Source organism: Episyrphus balteatus, chromosome 3 (genome assembly GCF_945859705.1).
Source record: "Episyrphus balteatus chromosome 3, idEpiBalt1.1, whole genome shotgun sequence".
NCBI lineage: Eukaryota > Metazoa > Arthropoda > Insecta > Diptera > Syrphidae > Episyrphus > Episyrphus balteatus.
The window spans coordinates 7,697,451-7,724,411 of record NC_079136.1 but is presented as its reverse complement, the minus strand read 5'-3'; the positions used below and the strand labels follow the sequence as shown (position 1 = coordinate 7,724,411).

The following is a 26,961-nucleotide window of genomic DNA, read 5'->3' as shown; positions in this document are numbered from 1 at the left end:
GGTATTTTTTTTTTTTTTTCAAAAGTGTATATGTATTTTTTTTTTAAATAATTTATATATTTTTTTTTATTAAATCAGAATTAAGTGTAAAAAAAAACGATTAGAACAATGATTTTTTTTTTTGTTTTAAAATTATTATATCAAAATATATAAATATATTATATATATAAAGTAATTACATATATATTTACATATATATAAAAAAAAGATTATAAGTAAAAAAAAAATACTAGCTCGTTTGCATTTATTTCTTTATATTTTTTTCCCAGCATAAAAACGCATCCGAGCGATATTATAGAAAATTACGAATTGTATAAACAAATTTAAAACTAACGGTTTTTTTTTATTAATTAAATTTAAAAAATTAAAAAAGAAATAAAATTAAAAAAAAAAACATCAATTACGTAACGCAATTGATGTTTGTTTCTTTAAGTTTAACTGTTTAAGAAAATTCAAAATAAAACAAAACAAAAAAAAAAAAAAAACGGAAAGAAACAACAAAAGATGGTGGATATCGTTAGCTCATGTATGATTATATTTTTTAGTTGGTGTAACGTATTAATAAAGTAATAATTACTAAACAATAATTGAATTGCCTTTTATTTAGATTATCGAATTCAAGCGGAGTTCATATCAAAGTTTGGAATAAAAGTGGACTTTCTAAAGCAAGAAACTGGAACAAAGAATGATGGCAATACTTCACGAAGATTTTTTGGGAACCCACATGTGGCTGCAGATATCACCAAAATAAGATTGATAACCAGACTCGTATAATATTAAAGTTATTTGCAGCAATTTTTCAATCGATACCCAAAAATTTAAGACTTATGTATAATAAAGATATACATAGCTAAGCTCGTAATATCGTTATATCCTTGGTATGCGCGCAACTGTTCTTAATTATAATACACAGAGCAGAAGTAATAGAAAGTACATCCTTGCCAACTGGATAACTTTCAGAACAGATCGAAGAATAAAGACTACAAGTACTATAGGACCCACTTCTCCAGGATGTTTTACCTGTTTTCAACGAAAGTAAACAAACATTACATTGTTCCTGATATCATCCGATCCATTAATAACCCATGTAAGATCTGAACCAAAAAAAAAAAAACATCTTCCTTTGAATGAAGAAGCTCTTGAATTAGTTAAATAACCTATTAGTATAGTTTATTGTGAGTACCCATTTATTTATTTCTTATATTTTATATCTATATGTTTGTGTTATTATTATTTTGCATTTATTTAATTATTTAGCTTAAGAACAAAAAAATCAACGAAAACAAATTTAAAAAAAATTGATATATAAGTCAATAAAACCTGATGAAGAGTCAGCGCAGGTTGGAAAATCGTACAGAATGATGAGCAGGAGATAATTTAAGTAAGTATATATGTTGAAAATTCTTAGTCCAAGATCCCAGGGCCGCCAGACATTACTTATTTTCTCAAGAAAAAAATGTATGGAATTACGTAGTGCTAGGACATACTATTAGTGAATGGATACTGGCTATCTTGTGCCGACGGCCATTTTACCACTAACAGGTGCTAAAGGTACGAAAAATACGTAGTTAGATTTCTTATTTTCTCAAGGCTGATTTTTATATATGATACTCAGGGAACTAATACATTAATTTTTGTAAGCTGCCAGACCCGTCGGATTATGCCAGACACGCATAATAGGAATCAGGAAAGTTAGATTTTATTATATGGGGGTCTGGGAAAAAATTTATAAAATATTTTGACTTCAGGACTCGAAAGAGTATCAAGACACGCGTCGAAAACCACATTTTGCACAATCGCATCCAGAGTCATTTGGCCGCCATTTTGTTTTTTTAATAAAAATTGCAATTTTTCACATAACTCACGTATTTTTGAATCTACAGAAAAAAAATGTATTGCAAACTTGAAGATAATTTAATTTACTACAATATATGTTAAATTACTTTTTTCGATTATACCTTCGGTTTAAGAGTTAGGGTGGTTTTTTTTTTAAACCATATTTTCGTCATATCTCATTTATTTGAGCTTTTTTGAAAATTAACTTGAAGTAAAAGTTGTAGATCTTTTTATTACCTTCAATTATTACATTAACGGTTTTTCGATTTGACAGTCCGTTTTTGATCTGCAGGAAAAAAACTTCAAAAAGGTTCCAATTTTTTAATATAGGAAAAATGTTCTAGTACAGGGTAATTTGCATTAGATATAACAACAACCTAGGCGTGTAGGTTGCACTCAGACAAGAAAAAATCGTATAACTAACACTGCCAGACCCATTCCGACAGCCATTTTTTTTGCCAGACACCTTAAAGCTTTGAAAAAAATAGTTTAACTTTACTCTTATTTTCTCAAGCTTCATTTTTATACATGATACTCAGGGAACTAATTCAATAAAATTATTTTGTTAGCTGCCAGACCATCGGATAGGCCTGACACCTTACCAGACACGCACAAATGCTCACTAGATTTGTTATTAATAAAATCTAATGGGTCTTCCGTAGTATTGAAGTAAAATGTTTACGCTTAATAATACCAATAATTACTACATTATTAAAAATATATACCTACCTTTAAACTCATAACGAATTAGTTCCATGGGTATCATGTATAAAAATGAAGCTTGAGAAAATAAGTAAAGTAAAAATTTTTTTTTTTTAAAGCTTTAAGGTGTCTGGCAAAAAAAATTGCTGTTGGAATGGGTCTGGCAGTGTTAGTTATACGATTTTTTCTTGTCTGAGTGCAACCTACACGCCTAGGTTGTTGTTATATCTAATGCAAATTACCCTGTACTAGAACATTTTTCCTATATTAAAAAATTGGAACCTTTTTGAAGTTTTTTTCCTGCAGATCAAAAACGGACTGTCAAATCGAAAAACCGTTAATGTAATAATTGAAGGTAATAAAAAGATCTACAACTTTTACTTCAAGTTAATTTTCAAAAAAGCTCAAATAAATGAGATATGACGAAAATATGGTTTAAAAAAAAAACCACCCTAACTCTTAAACCGAAGGTATAATCGAAAAAAGTAATTTAACATATATTGTAGTAAATTAAATTATCTTCAAGTTTGCAATACATTTTTTTTCTGTAGATTCAAAAATACGTGAGTTATGTGAAAAATTGCAATTTTTATTAAAAAAACAAAATGGCGGCCAAATGACTCTGGATGCGATTGTGCAAAATGTGGTTTTCGACGCGTGTCTTGATACTCTTTCGAGTCCTGAAGTCAAAATATTTTATAAATTTTTTCCCAGACCCCCATATAATAAAATCTAACTTTCCTGATTCCTATTATGCGTGTCTGGCAAGGTGTTAGGCCCATCCGACGGGTCTGGCAGCTTACAAAAATTAATGTATTAGTTCCCTGAGTATCATATATAAAAATCAGCCTTGAGAAAATAAGAAATCTAACTACGTATTTTTCGTACCTTTAGCACCTGTTAGTGGTAAAATGGCCGTCGGCACAAGATAGCCAGTATCCATTCACTAATAGTATGTCCTAGCACTACGTAATTCCATACATTTTTTTCTTGAGAAAATAAGTAATGTCTGGCGGCCCTGGGATCTTGCTCTATCTATTTCTCCTTTATAAATTCATATTCTATAACATGATCAGAGCGAATTTTGTCTAAATCACTTTTCCTAGAAAAAAATCTATACAAAAATATATGTACATAAACTCGATTTAAAATAAAAATGAATAAGACTAAATGCCACCTTTTTTTGATCGTAAGCTTTTTATAATATTTTAATGAAAATCAACTTACATAGTTCAAATCAATCATTCTACTTAGCTTTTCAAGTTAAATAAATAAAATTTTAGTTCTCTTGATGATATCAAATTTTGTTGCGTGAATTCTTAGAAGAACCGAATTCATTCTAATGTTGAAGCATTAAAGTACGTTCTTTTTGCAGGAAATGTTTCAATCTATGAAAATAACACGATTCAATGAAATTTTCAAGAAATCAAGAAAAAAAATCAAGAAAAGAACACTAACGGTTTTGTACATAAATGTCTATGTGGAATGAAAAATTAAGGCAATATTGCTATTGTAGAAAAATCGTTCGAAAAGATGATTGGTTTTCAGGACATAAAAGGTAAGTCCTCTTAAGAATGATTTAGAGAAAATTAATTTATTATACACGATTACATTACTACTGCTACTCTTTTTTTGGAATTCTAAGATTAAATATACAAATCCAAAAATACATCAAAACCAATAGGGGGATTTTGGGGGGCTTTGAACCTAGGAACCTAGTATAGAGGGTTACATTTTCCATCGATAGCACTCATAAAAAAATGTATGAATACATATTTCTGACCCTAGCTTCTATCTTCCATAGACTATAACCGATCAAAATAAAAACTCGTTAAAATCGAAGTTCCGTGTCTGTAAAAGAATTCTTTCTGATGAATTTTCTTCTTTCGATTTACTAGGTATTAAGGAAATGTCCGGTTCGTTTGAAGGCGATTAAACTCAAAGTTTCTTGCAGTTTAAATTTTTCATTCGAAAGTGTTTGCAGGGTTCTTAGTTTTGCTGGGTTTTGCAGGCTTTTTCAGTAAACAAATGCTTACTTTTTCGAAACTTCACTCAAGTTGACGCAAAATGCTCTTTTAATTATAACGATAAAAGTTGAAATAATTGCTTGATTTTTAGAAGAAAAATTACCCTTTTTAACTGTGGTTCACTAAAATTGATATCGTTTTTGAATCTTCAGTTAAGCGAAATTTTTTCTACTTCATCCAACTTTCCAAAATTTTTGGATCTCGAGCTACGTTCCTCTAAGAGCAAGAACTACTCATAATCTTTTTATTTTTTTTTCCTATAAACGGAAAAAAAAAAATTTTAAAATAACTATGCAAATTTGCACCAGAAAATGTGTTTCAGGAAAAATGTGCCAAAAAGCTAGAGTGTGTAGGTTGGATCGAAACAAAAAAATCGTATGGGTGAAGAGGGGGAGGAGGGGCTTGGTAGTCTATTCCTCACCCGTTTAGTCAGGAGGTTCAAATTTAAAAAAAAAATTACTTAATTCGAAAAAAAAAAGAAAATATTTCTATTTCTGCTTTAAATGCTTAAGTTGAAAAAAATCTTCGCTTGAGTAATGACTATGAATTCCTTTCTTAATGTTTCTTAAATTAATTTACCAACAAGTCCAGCCTTCCTTCGTGTATTGTATATTAAAATGCAATTTTCTTGTGTCTCTCAATGAAAATTTATCATCATTAAAGTTAAATTATGAAACAAAAAAAGGAGATAATCCTTTTCTGAAAAATGTTCTCTTTGTTATTGAGGATGGTTTTTAATACATTTGCTAAAATCTTCCTACAATTATTATCTTTTGAAAACTATGATAGTTTCACTGTAGTGAATTGAAATTGTAGCTATATTTCAAATATTTTGATAGGTAGAATAAAGGGTCTTAGAGCCTAATTTAAACCGATCAATATTAGATTAACTTTTTATAAAACATCTTTAAAACATCTTAGAATAAGTGCATAAATTTATTCTAAACATTTGTACTTCATATTATATTGAACTGCGTGTACCTTCGATAAACTCAAACGATTTAAATGAGATTTAAATTTTCGAAAAAGATGTTTGTTTTTTTTTTTTAGTGAAAATTATTTTGTTAGAAGAAATCAATACCTAAAACAATTTATCAACTCATGTTTTTATTTGTTATACCTTTTATTTTACCATTCACGTGATTCTAAATTAATATACAATACGAAGCTTTTAAATAAGTGCACCAATAGACAACAACTGATAGAAAAGTTGACAGTTTAATACTAATTAGAGGTAAACTAATTAAAATTGTTTGCTTTCATGCTGGTGTTGTTCTGGAAATTAGAGTTAATGCGTGTTTTTTTCTAGTGATCGTCTTATTTATTCCATTATTGATATATTTCCTATTTTTTTTCTGTGTTGTTTTGTAAGAGAAGTTTCAGGATTAAAAAAAAAAGAAAACTATTCTATAACACTCTGTGTTAAGTAGTAATGGAAAAGCAGCTGTAAATACAATTATCAGAATAGTTTTGCTTGATTTTGTGTTCGATCAAGAAGATAAGAAAATCCGTTTCTATGCAGTTGTAATTTCGAATTTTGATGCAATTTAGAATGACGTCATTTTTTTAAATAAAATTAAAATAAAATTTTTTTGAATTTTACTGAATACTCATTATAGTTTAGAGTTTTTTTCATTTTATTATTGTACCTATATATTAGTAGCTACATATGTACCGTACCTACTTTATGTTTTACAAATTTCGTCTAAATAGAATTAAGGGAGTGCCTTTGTTTGTTATCTAAAATATTTTGATTGTGTCATTGTTATCTTTCACAGAATAAACAAAGCACCGCATATCGCTCTCAAATCTTATCACATCTTGAGTTTTATTTTTCTATTTTATATCAGTGTCTTACACGTATCTATGTTTGTATCCTGCTATAATGTGTTTCTGTTTGTTTTATCTTCAATGAGGCAAAACTAATTCATATGTCGAAGAGAAATAACAAATTTTCAAATCATAACTTCGACTTCAACTTGAATTGTCATAGATTTATTATTATTATTATTGTTGTTATCTGTAATTTGGAAATTACCATTGACATAGGGGATATTACAAAGCAAGGACCGCTCGTTACCAAGACCTAACGAATATTATCTGCTAATCATGTGATATGCTGCTGAGAGTGAAAATACCTACTTCTTTTGAATTTTTGTGAATGCATTATGTATTTTTTTTTTGTATCTTGATTTATGCGGGCGGTTTGTTTTTTAATTTTGTTACTTAAGATTTGGTATTACCTAAGTGGTACTTGAATGTTGAATGTACTGTTTTTTAAATCTTTTGAAAAAGAAAGTGTTGATTGTGTAAATACCTATCAATCAATAGAAAGAACTAATTGATATTTTTCAAAGGACGCAAATAAAGCCATCGTCGAATTTGGCGGAAAAAGAAGATTCTCTTCTAGAAATTTCGACACCGTTTTTATCAAAGGCATCATTCAAAGCAATTATTGCTTTATTAGTGGAGTATCTAATGTTAAACTTTGAATATCTCACTACTGTATTATTTAGTTCTAGTTCAATAATAACTTATACATATACATATATATTTTATATTTTTATTTTTTATATTTTTCATCTTAACAAATCCGCTTAATAATTTAATATTAGGCGGCCTTTTTCTCTGTGTACTATTCTAAATACAAATGGTTTCACTAATGTTTTCAGAGTAGGACTTGAATCTCATAGGATAGAATAGATAGACTTCGAGCAATTCAATGGATAAGAGATAAGAACAAGCACTCCATGGTATACATTATGTATTGGAAGCAGTAAGCATTAATCCAGATAGTCCAGGAAAAATAAGAGCTAGTCAGGAGTACAAAAATTAGTATTAGTTGATGTCAATGGCGTTTTTTCTTGGAGAGGGAACAACCAGCGTTTCAAACATCAGAGTTTTCACTTTTCTGACACACCCGTATCTTTTTGGGCAGTAACTTTCAGGAGTTAGGCGTATGAAATGAAATATTTATAACCTTAAGCTGAACATAAAGAGCTTTTTCCGTCATTTAATCGTAAGTGAAATCACGACAAGCGAGATGGCAGCACCTAACTGATGAGCCCACTATAGTTCCTGGGTGAAACGCATTTTGCACGCGAAGGCACTTTTAATTGAAAAAAAAAAAAAAATCTTTTCCATGAAGTCAATAATTTTAATCAAAAATGATTTACAAATTTAACCTAAAATCCTTTTTGATAACATTCACCTTTCAAAAGTTATATGGGCGTTTCTATCGTTACGGGTGTGACGATACTTAAAATTTAATGAATTAATCAGCCACTATCCAATATTTGGAATATTAAACTTGAGTAATAAATGCATAGTGTTCATTTTAGTAACACGTAACGTGTAAAATATTGAAAATATACTTTATACATATAAGATGCGTTACGGGTGTAACAACAACATTAGAAAAAAATTGTTCCGGGTGTAACAAAACTAGAAATAAAACAATGAAAAGCTGCCATTAATATCTTGCTTTGAACCTATTTGGGATAAGACAAAAACTCGTTACGGGTGTGACATTCAATAAAACACTTGAATATTTTGGATAAAATCTGATTTTATCCCCAGTAAAAGTACATTTTCCCTGAAGATTTTTTCATCGTTTTCAAATTGAATTCCCTTGTACTTATGAATGCTATAACTAAGATTGGTAACCATGTGACACAAAACCCAACTAGAAAAACCACCCGTTTTCCTTGTGTTTCTCCAAGTTGTGGTTTTTCTTTTAAGAGAATGTCAACGTTAAATTTCGTCACATTAAAAGAGAGAAAAATACTCATCTCACGATCTCTCCATCTGATTACGGAAAAAAAGAGTATTTCGAATTTGTGCCAAATTCAAATTATTATTTCCCACTTCTATATGCATTACCAATACAAACTAATCTCTCTCCCACAAATACTTAAAAAAAACTTAAAATTCCATTTCATTTTTCATTTTCATTCTCTCCAACATTCCCAATAAGACTAATTCAGAAAAACCCCATAAGAAGACTAAAGAAAGAAGAAATAACAAAACAATCTCTCTCTCACAGATACAAAATACTCGATAATAAGTTAAGTATATCCCGGCCCCGAGATGAGCAAACCACCAACGAGCATGCGAACTACTATCCCAACACTCTTTTCAATTCCACCACAATTCAACTCATGAAAACAAGTATAAAATTCTAATGAATCTCACTTGTCTTCTTACCCCTGTCTCATCTTAACCCCCATAATCAGTAAATTTATAATAGAAAACACAAAATTCCACTTCATTGTGTATGTGTATAATTTATATTTAGATGTATCAGTGAGAGAGAATAAAAAAAAGAGTATCTATGTGATGTATGAATACAAAAAAAAAAAAAAAAGATATCTCAAAAATTGAGTATAGGTTTCGTTAGTTTCTGCTGCTTTTGCAAACATCACATCACTTTCGTGCAGTGTCCAACTCCAAGCATATTCAGTCAGTTTTCCGATTCGACTTCATATTAAAGTAGAATTTTCTCTCTGCATTGAACAAAAAAAAAAAAAATAATAAAATTGTCATCACCACAGATACTAGTAATATATACAATATACAAAATTTTATTTTAATTTATATTTGATTATTTTTTTTTTTATATAAATTGTTGTTGTTCTTTCGATTTTATAATTGTTGAACAAAAATTATTTATTTACTTAAAATTATAACTCTTTAACAACAAATTATGTGTGTTTCTCCGAGAATAATGATGCTGTTGGTTATATAAACTCTTCGGATTTAATAACAAAAAAATACAAAAAAAAAAAAAACGAAATACCTACCTGCCTATCTAATTTAAAAGTTAAAAAAAAAAACGAAAAAAATAAATCAATTGAATGAATAAATAAAAAAAAAATATATGAGAACAATATCATTTTTATTGTGTGTATCATTCTATCTGAAAAGAAAATAATAACGAAAAAAAGTATCTTTTACATACACACATTTTTTTTTTTTTTGATTGAGATTGAGAGTATCTACGTCTAAATCGTCGCAGAGTGTTTAATAATTTTTTTTATTCGTCGTCTTCTCGCTCGCATACCTCTTAACTCTTTTTTTTTTTTAATTATTTTTTTTTGATGATAAATTATTTTGTTTAAATTTAAATTAACAAACAGAAATACAAAAAAAAATCAAAGAAAAAGAAAAGTTTTTTTTTTCAGTTGGCTCTAATTAAATTTATTCTCAGTGTCAACCACGAACGCATATACTATCTCAAAAAAAAAAGCAACGAAACAAAAAAAAATAAAGTATATGAATGTATCTAGATACATAATGATATAAAGTGAGCTACTGTGTGGTGTGTGCATTTGTATAGTGTGTAATGCTATGATGTTGAAGAAGCCTAGTGCCCTACAAATGGTTCTCTTTTCGAAAATAGTTCAACACTGCTACTAAGTTCGTATTCTATCGGGTGTTTTTTTTTTTTTTTTTTTGAGAATTGAATTGAATTTGTATTTTTTTTTTTTTGAGAACACAGAAGAAGACACTTGTGAAGAAAATTCCGAGACACATACCTAGTACGCATTCATATAAGCTTCGTAGCTAGAAGTGTAGCAGTATTTTTTTTTGAGTGTGACATTAAGATTACAAAATCAACAAAATAAAAAAAAAAAAAAAATTAAATTAAAAAAAAATTTATAAAAATTTTTTTTTTTTTTTTAATTAATTTTTTAATTCAACGAAAAATTTTATTAAAAAAAAAAAACATCAACAACTTCAAACAAGGAATCAAAAACAAAAAATTCTATTCTCTGTTTTTCCAGGTGTATATTAAAGAAGAAATTACTATGTAAAGCGTAATACAGAGTACCTATAAATACCATCACAAATAAATAAAATACAAAAAAATCTAAAAAATCAAGATCGAATCAAACAAAAATCAAAGAAAAAAATATTTAAAACATACAAGAATAAATGGATTAAATAGTGCAATTTATGTTTAATATACACACAATATCGCAAAAAGGTGATTACTACTTAAAATTTTTTTTTTGTTTCTGTTTTTCAAATTTCTTCTTCTATACTTCAAAACTTGTCTTCAAACAAAACCTTTATAAAACATCACCACACACAGCAAAAGCTTCATTATAACTATATATTTTCAAAAACAATATATTTTCATTCTAAAAATCATCATCCTGCAAAACATTAACTATCACAACATTAATTCATCATAATTTGTATTTTCATCTCATTAAAAAAATGAAAATTGACTAAAAAACGTTTCGTGTATAACAAAAACATAAACAAAACAAACAAAAAACATGCTTCAAACATATGTATAAAATCTTCTTTATACAACACAACTTATAAAAAACCGTTATAAATTTTATCAAATATACTTACCTCTATTATCAACCTTTAATAACCAATATATATTTCCTAATCTTCATCAACATCTTTATCATCAACTCCATCATCAACATCATTATTCTCATTAAAACCACGTTTTTTTTTTTTAATTTTAAGTTTTTATTTTTTTATCATTTTCATTGTCATTGCTTTTTTTTGATTTTTATTTTTTTATTTAAACTTAAGCTTTTTCTATATATTTTATTTAGTTTTTATTATATTGCATATTTTACTATATAAAAATATATTTTTTTCATTTCTAAAAAAAATAACAAAAAAAAAAAAAAATAATATTGCTAAAAAGGAAGAAGAATATTTGTCGGTTGCATAATAACTATACTGGTAATATTATAAAAAAAAAGAGGGCATGCGCATCAATTTCCTGGTATTGACCTATATTTATGTTTGTGAGAAGGAAAGAAAGAAAGAGACTCTATACAACACGACGACATAATAATAATTATAAGGTATATCTTTAACTATATCTTATACTCTTCTCTACTATTTTATACACCCTTCGTTCATATCTACTACCTTTTTTTTTTTCAATTCAAAATCTTTTAAACCGAAAAACTCGCTCTGTTGTAGAAGTTTGTCAGGTCTATGTAGTTTGAGTTTGAGAGTTTCAGATACACAATACAGATGATACTAGATATCACATGAGAGTTTGTGTTTTTTTTTTTTTTTTTTTATATTCAGGGACGGAGTGAGGTATTTTGGGGAGGGAAGAAGTCATTTTTGGGTTTTTCTTTTCCTGATGGAGGAGGAGGTCTATTTCCGGTTTTTATAGGAGCTATTTTCTTGTTATTTTCTTATTTTGTGGTAGATTTCTTGACAAATTTTATTTCATCGACCAAGTAAAGCTTTGTAATCGCTTTTGAACATGATTGAATGATTAAATCACCTAACCTAACCTATGGTCCAGATCCTAGAGAATCGAATGCAATTTTGTCAAAAATGCAATAAGATACATAAAAAACCGCGAAGCATCAAACACACCCACCCTTAGAGCGAATGTCAATTAAAGCGCCTCTTCACTATTTGTCCAGTTACATAATATATAGCTAACCACTGAACTTTATCATTGAAACAATTTCGTGAAGTGGTTTTAAACAAGCTAGATAAACAAGCTGCCATTGACAAGTTGCTGTTATTGGTAGATATTTGAGGTTAGAATTGATCAGTTAAACCAAAACTGACAGATGAGACCAAAGAGACAATCCAACACTTTTAGTGAAGCGATATGTGCTCTATTTTCCATGTTAATCAAATCAAATTCAATTGTGGATTGGTAAAGCTGAAATGTGCTACTGGTGGTCAGAATTTGAATTAAAAGTTAACAATTTTTAGATAGAAAATTGATCTTTCATTTTTTAATGGCTTGAACACCTTTTTTTAAACAAATTAAAAAAGGGTAAAAAAGGGCCAATATTTTACATTTAATTCAGACTCCGAGGACTAGTGGCGTCACATGTATGTATTTCCCCCAATCAGTGAAATGATTAAAGTGATTTTCATCATAGTCATTCTGTTAATCATTCTCATAACCTTCATTTTAATATACTCATCATAACCAGTATTGGTTTCTTCATGGCCTTAAGATCGAAAATCAAAATTTCAATAATGCATTGCAACTACATATAAATAAATACATGCCTTTATATCACAAAGATTAAACACAATCCAAATTAATAATGGAATTTATTCTTATTCTACTGTCAAGTAGTTTAATGGAAATTGAATTTCAATCAAAACAAGAACAAATGTGTTAATAACCTCATAAATTTCATACATAGTTTCATAACTCAAAAATAATCATAATTGGGTTGAATTTATAAACACATCACTGCTTTTTTTTTGTATATTTTGAAAACACTACCTTGCCTGCAAAGCATCAGCTTTTGCACCTTAGGAAGTTTGTGAAATTTTGGATTTACAATCTTCAATTCTACAATTTTTTGTTTAGATTTTGAACTCTAAGGACCAATTTCAAAGTTAAAAGTCCCAACCGTTTAATGACAGTAAAACAGTTCACATATTTATATGGGAAGTGTTTTTAAATACCATCTATACTCCACTTTGAGCCTTATATTGGTAATTACATGAATGACATATTCCAATTCCTTTCCCATTTCACTGCACCTTTTCATTGTCCTGTCCATCGACTGAACGTTATGTTAATGCCAAATGAAGTAACATGAATTGCAACTGTTTATCGATAGTAAAATCTATGCTACTAATTAATGCTTTATGTCTTGTCAATAATTAGAATGTAGTAAATGTACTAGATCATTTACTCATAAGTAGTTATCCACATGGAAAGGAACGCGGCTAATGAAGTTAAAATTTTTATAGGATGTGTTCATTCACCTGAATGGTGGAATCACAAAACGAAACCCTATGTTACTGACCTGAATCAGATTTGCCTGGGTAAAGAGAAATATGTACCTCCTTAAATAATTTGTGAAAATAAAATGAATAATCCTTTGAGGTAAATATAATGTAGCTGATTGCGTTACAATTTTAAAAATATGACAGTTTGATTCAATTAATGACAAATTATGGTTTTTTAATGAGTAAGGATAAATGCTTCGGAACGGTTTGAAACTATGGAACATCCATACAAAAATTAGCTTAAAAATCAGTGACTACATTCTGTAACTTAGTAACAATGAGGAAAGTGTTTATCTACTACTTTCCGACAGAACAGAGGCACAGATTGGCTTTATAGCATTTTTGAATAAAATGTACTTCAATTAACATAATTTTCACGAAAACATGGTTTCAATATTGCAAAATGATTTTATAACTATTACCTATTATAACTTCTTTGTCCTAAGAATAACAGTTTGAATAATTCAACCTAACATCCACAAACAATTTTTGTAGTAGATAAGTAGTATGTGTTAGTGACCCACATCTACTATGTAACTTTACCCTTAAATTCACCATTTCAATTTCATTGTTTGTGGTTTACTTCCGATCACATACTTTCAAGAATGTAACAATTTTGTTTGTACAAAGAAACGTTCCTCAAAAAAACTTGTTCATATTCATGTAAATTTATGGCTAAACATAGAGAATATAGTTTAAGAATTTTGCTTACATTTATTAGTGATATGTGCTCTTTGACTAAACGGAAATGAAAAGAGCTAAAAAGTAAAAAAAAAAAAATTAATCACTTCACTTATTTTATTTTGGTCATTTAATTGCGGCCCACAGAGTCACGCGTCATTTTCTTGAAAATTAACACAATGAGTCGCTCATACGTCATACCAACTCTTGTTGGCTGAATTTATAAATGTCAAGAAATGTGCATCATACCCAGATGCATTTTTTTATATGACTTAAAACACTACCTTATTTGCACTGCATTAGTTTTTCATAACAGATCTTTTTGTATAATAAAAGAGACTTGCGAACTGAGCATTTGGCGTTTCCCTAACTTTATTTTATAATCAACATTTTACAAGATTTCCCAAACTAATTTGTTGAAAATATGGAATTTCTGATTGGTAGAAACGTAGCCTAAACGGTGCTTTTTAACACCTCACAACACTACCTTCCCACCACTGGACTGCATCACCTCTTGACATAAGATCTTTTTGTGACGTATATTTTTATTTGAAAAGTTGATCTACAACTCAACCGATGCATTTTGACATCTTTTTTAGTTTTAGACTTTAGATAATAGTATTGTTAACACACCATAACCTAAAGCAAAAATTGGCAAGATGAAATAACATAGAAGCAAATGTCAAAAATACCAAATATTTTTGTAAAAAATTCTGCGGCGTGATTTAATTAAACTACAAAATAGTTCAGTATAGTGAGTCGAATGTAACATTACATAAATGTTGTTTTACGTCACGTTTGACATTTCAAAACACACTCAGTACTTCTAACTTCCTTAAGCCTGCTGTATTTGATGCTTATATAGAAACTGAAAAGCTGAGAAACAATTCTGGATGAATCCGGCACTGCTCAACATTTCTAAATTGCCGGACGAGAAAATCTAACAAAGTACTTATGTACATATATAGGGGAAAGTTTATATCTTTTTCTTTTTTTTTTTTTTCTATTCTGCTTTTGCTTCTACTAGTGCAGTAGCTTTTTTTTTTGTATAAAAGCAACATGCGGGATAAAGCGCACATGCTTTTGCTTCCCTCTATTTTGGAGCCGACCCTTTTTTTTTTGCTATACATAGTATGAGACTAAATAGACAAAAAGTTTGCAATATTGGGGCTTCAACCACCATAAAAATGTTCTCCATTCAAAGTGAACCGTAAATGAATTTAATTTTCATGCAAAATGGCGCACGAGACGCGAAGCTTATAATTTAGTCATTCAAATATATTCTCTCCAGAAATTACATTGTTATAGTTTGTTTTTGGGTTGAAGGGAACTTTGAGCTTTATAGTTATGTGTCAAATTATATGAGTGTTGTTGCACCAATTTAAAAAAAAAAATTATAAAAAATCTAAAAAAAAAAAAACTTAAGCCAAAGAAAGACAAAGCAAAAGCAAGTCGCGTCTCAATGTCATTTTTTCTGTCATAATTTTTTTTTTTTTCTGTGACAAATAATCTCGTTGCTGTTGTTGGTTAGGTTTGGTATAAAAATAAGCTGTCGATGGCATAATTCACATACACACCAGCTGTTCAAGTGTGGTTGGCTTTAAAATAATTTTTTTATTTTTATTTTTACCCTACAACACCTGAGAAATCACAAAGTTTATATTTGCGCCTAGGTAGCTAAATATTCTCTCGCTCTGGTGTCAAGGATAATAATAATTATTTTCTCATTAAGCATTCCACCGTATTCACTCAACTTATGTAGAGCCAACCAACAACTTAAAACAAAATCAAAAGCAAATCTAAAAACTATAAACACCAGCAAAAAAAGAAAAACAGAGAAAGCCAGACAATGGCATATAATCGCATCGTTTCATGCGCATTAAAACAGGCGAAAGACGAACAAAAATCTATTTAAAATATAAAAAAAAATAAAAATGAATGTATAAAGTTAAATCGTTAGTTTATAGAATTTTTCATATACCTAACCATGGCATTGATATAGGCATCGCATCTAAATCTAATCGAGATCAAAATGTCATTAGTCGTACTCCTATAACATTGAAGATATACACTCTATACAAGAGGTATACAACCTATAAAAGATTAGAGTATTTTTCTCTAATGATCAATCTTTAGTTATATCTATTGAAATAAAAATATATGAGTATCTAATGGGCCCTTTTATTGGGTGGTCTTTGTCACATTGCTTTTTGATTTACTAATGACCTAGTTTTAAAATGATAACTGACAGTTGTGTTATTTGTTTGATGCATTTACTGAATAAATAAATAATAAGAAAAGTAAGTCGATTTGATTTATTTTACTTGCGGTTATTGAAATACTTTTGTGTGTGTTTATCTGTTTTGTGTGTTCTTTTTTATGTAGTGAAGTTGGGTATTGTACTAGAGGATTGAGTTAAATCTGAGTTAAACAGGAGTTAGTTAATACCAAGTTTTATTTCTTAACCCTAAGGAAAATTCGATGAAATAAAACAACATCGCACATGCTTCTTGCATTTGAAACTACTCCTATTTGGGTTTGACTAACCCAAAGAACTTTTGACACTTAAGTGCACAGAACAAAATACCTATTATTCAATATTGTTGAAGTTATCGATAAATTGTATGGAAACGTCATCTGGTTTTATGGGAGCAGATTATGAAATGTCATAGAATAAGTAGTGCTGCCAAGTTTTTTTTTCGCGCAATGACTTCGAGAGTGGAGAAAACACACCTTCTGTCAAAAAACTAATGTCGAGAAGGATTTCGCTTGCTAATCACTAAAAAGTTATTGAAAAAAAGTATGTAATAGATTTTTTTCAGAATTGTTTTGTTTAGTTCCATTTGAGGTAGTAGACTATTTATAAGAAGATGATTAGTAGATCTAGTAGGTACTACATATAACACATAATCTTGAGTAGATAGGATGTGTAATTGGAAGTACTAGATTTCTAAACATGAGTGGTTTATTTTACCTCCAAAGGGACGCAGCCAATATATTTTCCTTGAATTTTTAGCTACTTAAAGTTTATCTTAGTTGTTGTCATAAAAGCCTTCGATGAAAAATAAATTAAGCTAAAATATTAGCCCCTTTGAAGGTAGACAGAAGAATACAATTAACGATCAAAACAATTAAGTCTAACAGTACAATTCTCTTGATTTTAGTGCTCATTTACCATTTCTTTTAGTTTAACTTTTAGTGTTTTTTGTTATCTGTTTGTTTTGACATAGTACCTATTTATCGATTAAACATTTCAATCTTACTTTGTTTATGACTGCTTTAAGTCTTATCAACTTATCTTGATTGTTAAATTGGTTAACTAAAGTTGTTCTGTTATTCAATAAAATAATTTAGGGCAAATTTCAAAGTTGGTTTTAGTGACATTTAGTTAACACTTAACTGCCAATCATCATGTTTACATCAGAATGAATTCGGCCTTAGGATTAGGATGGATAAGGTAGTGCACATACATATTTACATAGAAAGTTACACTTATAGTTTTCCAATATCGAGTACTTGCGTGTTACTTAATTGACCACGGGTACAATGGTTCTCAAGTGGTTAAAATTGGAAACTTAAGTGACCTTCCTATGTAAAAGCGTGCACTTACTAACCTTCTCTGATTTGAAACACTGACTGGGTCTGCAATATTGGCCAGTTTGGTGTTACTAAATCATGAAATTGATTCCAAGAACATCTTTCAATGGTAGGGCAGTGTACATTTTTACAGTTGCTTAAGTGTTGCCACTTATACTGAAACAGGCTCTTCATCTATTAAAAAAATCAAATTTTATTCTTTTCTAACTTTATGGCAAGTTTTTTTGGTTCCCTGTATTCTCAAGCCAATTTAAAATTCATCGGAGACTTAAATGCTTCTATACAATTTTACTTATTTATAATTCATACATTCCGATTATTCTTGTTTTTTTTTCCAAGAAGAATGTGCTGTAAAAGTTCTTAGGATAATAATAAAAACTTAAGATTTCCGGGAATTTTTTTTATATTTTTTTTATACATATTTCAATATAATCTTATTACTCATTGTCGCAGTTTCGTTAGTTGAACAAGTTTTCACTTTTGAATACATTTAACCTTTTCATTGAAATCATTTTTGTATTTATCAAGTCGCTATGAAGAAAGCAATTTCGATATAAAAATACGAACTGCCTTACCATCGGTGCATTTAAGCATGCTGATGTGCTCTTTGTACTACATTATGATGAACCGCAGCTGCATGGTACCACATAAACTGTGGGTGTTTTGAGGGGAAATTTATCGTTGGGTGACTGCAAATAGCTTATCACCTTTGTGGTTGGTAAAAATATGGATTTTACACAATATCGGTTTAAGATTGTCCCACTCCAACAGTTATACATCCAGAAAAGCTTCTTTATCGAGTTGGCTGTCATTCTTTTTTCTGTGACGAAAATGGCTTCTTTGCTTAACTAAAGTTCTGTGTTGAGATGGTGGCTATCATGGTGTAGTTTTGTACATTATTTTTGACAAAAATAGATATATTTCTGTTTTATGCAATACCCAAACAGACCTACTATTAGACACATAATGAGTGCGTTCAGTAAACTAGGTATGTTTGATTGTAACAAACTTCTGTTTGTAATTTATTCTTAATCATGATTTGTGGATAACTAAATTTTGCAGCGGATGAATCACGCGATTTTTTTGTAGACACTAAAATCTAAAAAACACGAATTCAAATAACTATTTATTTTAAATTAAATATGCTTAATGTATATTTGCCTTCCATTACAAAGTAAGTGTCAGGTAAATAGATATCATACCCATCTATGTATATTTATTTTTCACTCATACCAACTTAAATGACGACAATCATTAGGTCAATCAGATTTCTACAAAAAATGCATTAAAAAAATGTAATTAACTATTTCATTACCGCATGCAAAAGATTGACTCATACAATATGATCGTGTGTAAATGGTCGAACACTATCCACTATGCAAAAGATCACAAAAAACAGACATTTAAAAAAAAGTAAAAAAAAAAACCAAAAATCTTTCTCCCAATTTATAAAATTAACATGTGGCCCTTTTTGAGTGTCTCCCCTTTCTCCATAAACACACATCAAAAGAGCAAACGTCATTGATAAATTTGTCGGCACTCACTCTCTCTAACCTAAAGGTAACAATTTATACACTTAAATGCCTTCACCTAAATATGTTTATTTTTGATTTCGGTGTGTTTGTTAAATTTAAATTAATTACCTACAATATTCTTCTTAAGTTGTGTTTAATACTAAGTAAACTCATAACCTAACTCCTCATACACATACACAAAGACACTTATTTTTGACGTTTAACTTTTCGTCAATATACCTAATCACACACTCAAACTCCTTTATATTTACTCCTTGTTTACTTAGGTCTTACTTTTATAAGCTTATCACTGTAATGAAATCTTTTGATAAGAAAACCTAAGTATTTAGAACGAATTTGATAACGGTAGATTTTTGTGGAAATAATATACCATACATAAGCAAGTATACATGGAGAAATAAATAAACAAAATAGACACATACAACACAAAGAAAAAGCTTCAATAACTTTTGATGGAAACATTAGTGTGTTTATGTAACCATAAAAAAAAAAATCTTTACAATTCTCAAGAAATTATAAGAACCCGCGTTTCTAGAGCATGTGTTTTTTTTTTTCAAGGAGCTCTTAAATTGCAAACTATCAAATAATAACAACAACAACACTGACAGCAACGACACAACACCAAGAAACCAAAGAATTTGATCAAAAAAGAAAAATCAATGAGAAAAAAGAGAAGAAGAAAGTATAAGGCGTGTAATAGTTGGCACGACATACGTCACATTTTAAGTGTGATATTGATTGTCTTATTTTTCGAATTCCTTCTTCTTTTTCTTCTTCTTCATCGTCTTTGAGATTACTTCATTCTTCAAATTCTCTTTCTTTTTTCTTTTTTGTGTCTTGTTACCTAAAGCTCTTACTTAAGTTAAAGTAGGCACTAGTGGTGGTAGTATTATTAGTAGTAGTTGAAAAGCGCCTCTTTCAACCGCCTTAACCTAAAAAAACCTACTAAATCCAAGATTTACTGAACATAAAACAGAAGAGAATTAGAGAGAAAAAAAAACAAATACAAAAGACGAAAGAAATAGGGAGAAGAAGAGAAAGAGAGTGAGAAGGGAAAAGAGAAGTAAAAAAAAATTATGTTGAATTTGTGTCAAGTCAGCTCAGCATAGAAAAGCCTCTTCCTCCCCAAAAGTATATTCCTCGATTCCTCCCCCATTGTCCCCATTTTTATGATGATGACTCCCCAAAACTCAATCTAAAAAAAAAAAAGAAACACGAATCTTTGAGGAGTGTGTGCTTTGTATATTATGTAGAGAGTGCATGTACCGTTGTTGTTGTTGTTATGTGTTTTTTTTTCTTCTTTTATTTTTCATTTTTGTAGCATGATGATGGTGATATTCGTTATGCTAACAAAACATTCCGGACATTTTTAATTTCTTGATATCAGAAAACTATTTTTAGAATTTAGGTGGTGAATTTTTTCTGAGTTTGAGAGTGTGTAAGTGTGTGTGCAGCACCTACTTGTTAAGAGTTTTGATTGATAAGTAGGCAAGGCAGTGATTTTAATTTACAACCACAATGTTTTTTTTTTAGTTGTTTTTTCTTTCATTTTAAATCTGCACGCTTATCGCTAAGCACGCACGTTGGTTATTTAATGATAAATAAAGAAAAAAAAAAAACATTAAACTGTTGGTACCTACTTGACATTAATTTTTAGTACCAACATTAGAACAAAAAAAAAATGACAGTTGAGTTTCGTTTCATGTTTTTGGTGCAATATGGACATTGACAACTTTATTTCAATTAGGTAACTAATTTTGTCAAAAAAATGTTTACTCATATACACGCGTTAAAAAAATTTACTTCTTTATGCTTTATCATTGACTTATGTGAACGCTTAGAAAAAAAGCGAAATGGTAAACAAACAGAATTTATTTATTACTGAAAAATAAGAAAACCAAACAGACCTAAAAGTCTTCCTGTCAAATTGACATCATTTCAAAATGGCCACTCATAATGTTAATATTAGATTCTCGTGAATAAAGCATGCCAAAAGAAGTATAACTTCAAAAAATCCAACTGGATAAAAAGTTTGTAAAATAAATCTGATAAGATGTCTTCTAAATAGAACTGAAGAAAACCCGAATACGAATCATTTTGAATTGTTCAATCTCTAATGAATGAAATGGTTGCAAATTGAGGAAAGAGTGTTTGGAATATTAACGATAAGAATAGGTTAAGTTCCCATGGACACAGCTTGTTTGCGTAGCAAGTTAGTCAGCTTGCCAGAATGAGGCTTACCTACAGTTCTTTCCCTCGAAACTTTTTAACCAAGCCTGCAAATAAAAACACTTGTCAGGACAGAATAACACAATAATTCAAAAATCTACTTCTGACAGAAAAGTTATGGTCTTGGCTCTGATAAACCATTGGTTCCCGATAGATCACAGAAATCAAGCATCATTGAAAGCTGTTGGTTGAAGGATAGGTTGGTTGTTCTTTGTATCTGTCTTGTTTAATGTCTTGTTTTGTATCAGTCAATTGTCTCAGTTAATGTAAAATTTCTGATGTTAGGGATAGGGCATTGCTGTTTGTAATGCACTGACGTCTTGTTCATTCAAACTCGAAAATCTACTACAATTTTAAAATTTGTATATTTTGTTTATATGTACGGTGACCATCCGTCCCGGTTTACCTGGGACTGTCCCGTATTTCTACAGTTTGTCCCGGGTTTTTATTTAAGAAACCCGGGACGTATAAGTGTCCCGTATTATGCAATTTGTCCCGTGATTGTCCCATATTTGCACATTCTCTGATTTTTTTATTCAATATTTTAAATACTTTGTACGGAAAACAAGAAAACAGTGGTTGGAAATTAAAATTTTTCTAGTACACTGCTGAAGGAAAACGAAAAATTTTTTAAGTTTCCAAAGTAAAAAAACGATTAAAAACTCTCCATATATTCTAATACACGTAAGAATTTCGTTGCCTAAGCTGCGTACTGTGCAACGAAAAGCAAAATTTTCGTTTACGATTTCGTTGTGCTGGTTTTGTATGAAAATTTTCGTTTTACCTCTAGACTAGGCTTCAGTTTTTTTTAAATGTTCGTCAATTACACTGGTCAACAAAATTTAACTTTTTTTTTGCCACAAGAACCCAAATATACTTTTCTAGTAGTTTTTGGGGTGCTGAATCCGAATCTGAATTCAGAAAAATTTGATTGGCCTTCGTTTTTGAAATATTACCGTTAGAAAATGTCAAAAAACGTAATTTTGGCTGTTTTCGAGGTTCTGTTTTTATGTGGGGTAGTTCATTATAAACAAATTTGTAAAGGTTATTATAAGAACAGATATTCTTCTTTCAAAAACTGTTTAAATTTTCCCGATATCTCTTTTATTGCTCGAGATATCTTTAGTTTCATTTAATAAGTCAAAGAGAAACTAAATTTAATCTAAAGTTTAAGTCACTGGCCACAGAATTTTTGCCACAAGAACCAAAATATACTTTTCTGAAGGTTTTTGAGTTGCTGAACTCAAATCCGCAATCGGAAAAATTCTATTAGCCTCCGTTCTTGAAATATAACCGTTATAAAAAAACCCTTTTTTGCATTTTATAACGGTAATATTTTAAGAACGAAGGCTAATAAAATTTTTCTGATTGTGGATTCGAGTTCAGCAACCCAAAAACCTTCAGAAAAGTATATTTTGATTCTTGTGGCAAAAAAAAGTGTAATTTGGTTGGCCAGTGTTGTTTCTGATTCAAAGACCGCTACTTAAATTTTAAATATCTCGGGCAATAAAAGAGATATCGGAAAGATTTAAACATTTTTTGAATGAATAAAACTAGCTCTTATTGGCACCGTTACAAATTTATTCACAATTAATTACTCCACATAAAAACATAACCTCGAAAACAGCCAAAATTACGTTTTTTGACATTTTCTAACTGTAATATTTCAAAAACGAAGGCCAATCAAATTTTTCTGACTTCAGATTCGGATTCAGCACCCCAAAAACTACTAGGAAAGTATATTTTGGTTCTTGTGGCAAAAACCTTGTTGACCAGTGTTATTTAGTTCCAGCTTCTGTTTGTCAGGTTGATACACCAGAAAAAATGTTTTCGAATAAAGAAAAACATATGGAAGAGTAAAGAACCCAGATAAATTTCAAAACTTTTAAGGAGATGTTAAAAGTTGTGTTAAGGTTCATACAATTTCAAAACCATTTAAATAAAAATTTTAAAAAACAGCTCTCCCGATTTTGATTAAAAAAATATTTTTTTAGAAGTTATTAACAGACATTGTTAAAAAACCATTTTCTTGATTTCTGATTTCGTAAACGACTTAAATGATTTCAACAAAAACAATAAAATCGTTTAGGAAATCTAAATATCAAAAAATGAAAAATTATGCAAAACTCATTTAAAAAAATTTTAAATTTTTTTCAAAACGATCCAACGAATTTTGTATCCGTCCCGGGTTTGGCTTCCAGAAATATGGTCACCGTATTTATATGTATAAGAGCTGCTTCTTGAAAAATCAGCATGTTTATACTTAAATCTGAGGAAGATAATGTAGTCCACATTTTTTCATGAAAAGTGACATTTATGTTTCCAATACCAGGCATTTGTTTGTCACTTAATCAATTGTGAAACGGATCCTAAAGTAACACTGTCCATGTAAAAATAAGTACTATACCCTACCATCCTTTGATTTCAGTCTTGACTGAGAATCAGACCATTTCAATGTTTTCATTTGTTCTTTTTGACAGCTTTTAACATAAATCAGTTATTATTTTCCGACACAATATTGTTTAACATTCTACTGTCATTTTAACATGTGTAAAAGTTTGATGTTTGACCTTTGCGTTTTCTTAAACCGTTCTTTACCTTTTGTAAAGTAGTGTTTTCGTGCTATACAAAAAGTTGTGATGCAAAGACAGTGATGCTTTAATGAATTAAACTTTAAGTTACTCTTTTTGTATACACATGTACACTGCCTTACCATACCAAAATTTAAATGTAAACTACGTAAATGGCTCTAAGAACCACCATCAGTTTTAATTTGTTGTCGTAAGAGGTTCTTAGTTTCGATTAGTGCATTTAATTTTCTTTTATTCAATCTTTCCAATTGCATTTCATAGCGGAAACTGCACTATCATCACTCCATTTTGCATCCAAACTATGGCTGTTAATCAAATGAAAGTGTTGGTGTAGTGCTTTAATAAAAAATAAAAGTCTTTTATCACGCCAAGAAACAGAGACAACATTTGACTTACCTCGGTGAATTTATGAAAAAGGGGAAAAAGGACAATCATTACAAAGTATCTAAAAGTTTGTCGATAAGGTAGATTTTTGTTAATACAAGCATTGCGCGAGTCCGAAATATTTGTGAAAAAAAATCCTAAATGCAGTTATTTGTTGTATCACAAACGGATCCGCTGAAAAGAAGCTGATGCATTGCAGGTAAGGTAGTTCGCAAATCATACAGTCATTATTTTAAAGAAATGATGAGCATTTTTGACGTTTGGGAGAAATCACTACTCTCATGAATTTAGTGTATTTGCACATATACAAGCGATTGATATTATGCATTATGTATACTTCTAATTCACAGCAATTCACTTTTATCAAAATTTTTTTTGTACTTGTGAGAACAGGCTTTTTAAAATTTAGTTCACACTATAATAAATCGATGTTATCGCTGCGTTAGTTAATATATCTAAGGTAAATGTCATTTTGACATTTGTCAAAAAGTAAATTTTCCCTCTGATACAAACGCTGGTATAAGTAACCTCAAAAATGAAAGTTCAATGAAGAAAAAGAGTACTTTCCATCGTTCGGTACTAATGTACTTACTACCTATGTTTTGAACTTCTAAATAAAATGAAGTAACATTCTGTCAAAAAGTCACGTGTTTCCACTCCTATTGGAGTGTTGCATGCTGACAGCTACTTGTACCTTAAAACTTGTCAAAATATTTGTATATAAATGCATGTTTCCTTCTCAAACAAATGAAATGTAGAGTAAATACCAACATTCAAAATTTTAAACAAAAACCCTAGACAAAAAAAATGACAGCTAGTACCTACAATTAAAATGCAAAAAATGCAAAAAAAAAAAAGAAAAATGAAAAACCCAGTTCTTCATTTTGGCAATGTGACTTCAATGTCTCTCCAATCTATTTGCTTGTTTGCAGATGCACGTACCTGGCAGTAGAGAGAAGGCGCACCAGATGCATTTAAATAGATTCAAGGACAAGTAGTTATTGCACACTAGAAAAAAAAAGGTGCAGTGGAGAAAGAGAGCTTCTTGTTGGGATATGTAGTATTATAGAGCTACTATAGCTAATATAAAAGACACGTTTTTATTCTGTGTATATGTCATGGGAAAGAAGAGTCATCTTCGTCGATGATTCTTGGCACGAGTGCTAGGTGAAAATTAAAAGAAAACAAAAAAATTAAAAAAAAAAAAAAACTCTCAGAGTTTATTATTTCTTTTCAATTTTTTTTTTGTATTTATATATTTTTTTATTTTTATTATGTTTTATTTTTTTTGTTTGTTTTATATCATAATAATAATATCTTTGCCTTTGGGGCTCTTGTGTGCCAAGTCAAGCCAACTATAGAGGTAAGAGGCTATACCATAGAAAATCCTTTTATGGCTTATAGGATTCTTACGTAAACTTAAAAGAAAGAGAAAGAGCACCTCCCCAATAAATTAGGTACACCTCTAATCTGAAGTATCATCTGCAAGATTTTTTATTGATCCAAATCTATTTTTTTTGGTGTGTTCATTTTGTTTCTATGGAACATATATATTTTTTTTTTAAATTTTATTTAAAACAAAATTAAAATGTTTGGCAATGTGTCATTTTTCCTTCTTTTTTCTTCAAATTTATTTTTGACAACTCTAGAAGATAGTTTTCCTATTACCTATCTGTGTTGGTTATATCTTAATGAATTCTTGACACTTTTTCCTCTATAATTCTTAAAATAGAATAAGTTACTTCCACATATGAGTTTTACACAGGTGTCAAATTAGACATGCCCATGCAACTTGTCATAAAATTATTTTAGTTTTATAGCAGTTCAAGGCTGTTTCTCTAAAAACTGGGGCTGCTTTCTTTTTTTTTTTTTTCATTTGGATTAGAGGAAAAACATACAAAGAGAAAAAAAAAAGAAATGATATTGTTCTTTTTTTTTGCTTCAGATGTCGTTATTTGATGAGTTTTTCTGGTTTTGTAGGGCAAGGGTTTTGTGGTGGATCTTTTATTGTGAAATCTTTTATGGAACATCCAGTGGAATTGGAATACCTACATTTATATGCATACAATTTCTTTGTCCTTTAAGCAAGATAAATATTGAAGTATTTTTAAACAGTGGGGTTGACAGATATCCTTCTTGTTTGCTTATTTTGACAGTTGAACAAAAAACCGTCAACTTACCAGCGATTGTACTTATTGAAAAGTATTTTTTGAGCAACACGCTTTTAAGTGTATTTCAATATTTTTTTTTTTTTACAAATTTTGACAGTTGTTGTTCTCTCTATGCATTCTGTTTTAACCTTAAGTCATTTTCGTATGCAACGATTCGGCTCATGTCTACCAACATTCAGAACACAAAGTTCCCTAAATGTTGAATGGTGGATCATATTAGGCGAGTTCATACAGTCGCTTATATTTTGAAAAACATTAAATAACACGAATAACAACAAACTTCAATTAGAAGACGTAATGTTTTAAGTTGAACTGACATTTTGACAGAAAAATGGAGTAATGCACCAGCAATTTAAAACCACATTTGACACGTAGTTCGTATTTAATAATTATACGATTGGATGTGTAGCATGTCTGCACGCACAGATGTACATTACAG

The 26,961-nt window shown here is 29.6% G+C and overlaps 1 protein-coding gene across 3 annotated transcripts in view; it reads left to right on the top strand.

Moving 5' to 3' along the window:
- The first annotated feature begins 8,970 nt into the window (after window positions 1–8,970).
- Window positions 8,971–26,961, top strand: part of LOC129915429 (RNA-binding protein Pasilla) — an 82,230-nt gene continuing 64,239 nt past the window's right edge. Inside the window, exons 1-2 of one of the 3 annotated variants that reach the window (XM_055994969.1) lie at window positions 8,971–9,124; window positions 10,352–10,554. The gene's annotated coding sequence lies outside the window, so the exon portion shown is untranslated. Of the gene's footprint in view, window positions 9,125–10,351; window positions 10,555–26,961 lie in introns of those variants that run through there. The other 2 variants (XM_055994970.1, XM_055994968.1) reach the window with 2 other exon arrangements.